The sequence below is a fragment of the Pteropus alecto genome, unplaced genomic scaffold (genome assembly GCF_000325575.1).
Source record: "Pteropus alecto unplaced genomic scaffold, ASM32557v1 scaffold101, whole genome shotgun sequence".
NCBI classification, from domain to species: Eukaryota; Metazoa; Chordata; class Mammalia; order Chiroptera; family Pteropodidae; genus Pteropus; species Pteropus alecto.
Genome location: NW_006432945.1, coordinates 13260936 through 13262242, shown reverse-complemented (window position 1 = coordinate 13262242; position 1307 = coordinate 13260936). Strand labels below are relative to the sequence as shown.

General features: G+C 49.3%; 1 pseudogene; it reads left to right on the top strand.

The window, feature by feature from the left end:
* The first annotated feature begins 499 nt into the window (after positions 1–499).
* Positions 500–618, top strand: LOC112476558 (annotated as a pseudogene).
* The last annotated feature ends 689 nt before the right edge of the window (positions 619–1307 follow it).

Below are 1307 nucleotides of genomic sequence, written 5' to 3'. Positions count from 1 at the left end.
TCTGAGGGAGAGTCCAAAACTCTGCCAACCCCTTCCCCTCGACCTGGAACCTGTACAGTTTTTACTTCCCCTTAATGAACCACTAGCCAACTCTGCCGATCCCACTGAAGTGGACAAGACAAAGTAGGAATCAGGGGTAAGAAAAGAACTTCAGAGGAAGAGAAACTGAAGCTGGTACTAGAAGGAGGAGTAGTTTCCTGACATACGGACCAGGAGAGGAAGTGTGCCTCGGGCAGAAGGAACAGCGTCTGCAAAGGTACCAAAGGAGAATAAAACAGAGGGGATTCTGGGAAAGGTGCAATTCAGTGGGGCTAAAACATACGCCTATGTGGGGAGCGTGGCAGCTGCAAACGACACTGTTGAAGCCATGTTACGAAGAGCATCGAATGTCCTGGTAAGAAATTTGGGCCTGTGCTTTGCTCTGTAGACAACTGAGGTCCACCAAGGGTTTTAAAATACGGACATGATAAGATTTGGGATTTAGAAATCTAAAGGTGGTGTCTACGGCCACGGCACCCTGAACAAGACCGATCCCGTCTGATCTCGGAAGTTAAGCAGGGTTGGGCCTGGTTAGTACTTGGGTGGGAGACCACCTAGGAAGACCAGGTGCTATAGGCATAAAAAATAAGAGATTGTAACCTGACAAGGTCCTTGCGATCTGTGAGGGTGCCAACTGTGCAGAAGGAGGTCACTTTCTCTACTCAGATTCCTGCAAGAGGCTCAGAGGCCACTGAGCTGAGCTGTGATTTGTTTAAGGAATTTGATGCATTCAGTAAGTCCCAGATGAATCAAAGAAAGAAAGAAAGAAAGAAAGAAAGAAAGAATGAAAGAAAGAAAGAAAGAAAGAAAGAAAGAAAGAAAGAAATCTAAAGGTGGCTGCATAAAAGGTGAATCCAGGTGGGCAAAGACCTGTGGCAGACCTGGTGGGAAGCCACTGAACTCACACGCAGGGGAGACCACAGCCAGGCTCTCAGCGTCCACCTTCACGGTGGACCAGGCGGGCCACGAAACAGGCACGGCCAAGGGGGCTCTAGCAGAGGGGCCCTCAGCCCTGAAGGAAGGAATGTCACATCCTCCCTGGGTTACAGTCTCAGAAGCCTGTCTCTCCATCCCCACTTTCACAGGGAAATGGAGAAAGTAGATTTCCTGGAAAGGAAGCCCAATTGGCTGTAATGAAAAATGCACCCGCATCAGAAAGAGGCTGAAATCAGACCGTTTCTCTTGCCGACCTTTCCCCCTCTCCCTGCCCTCCACACTTTCTCTCTTCTCCCCTTTAGTCTAAGACCACATCGCGCGTGACCTTTTTC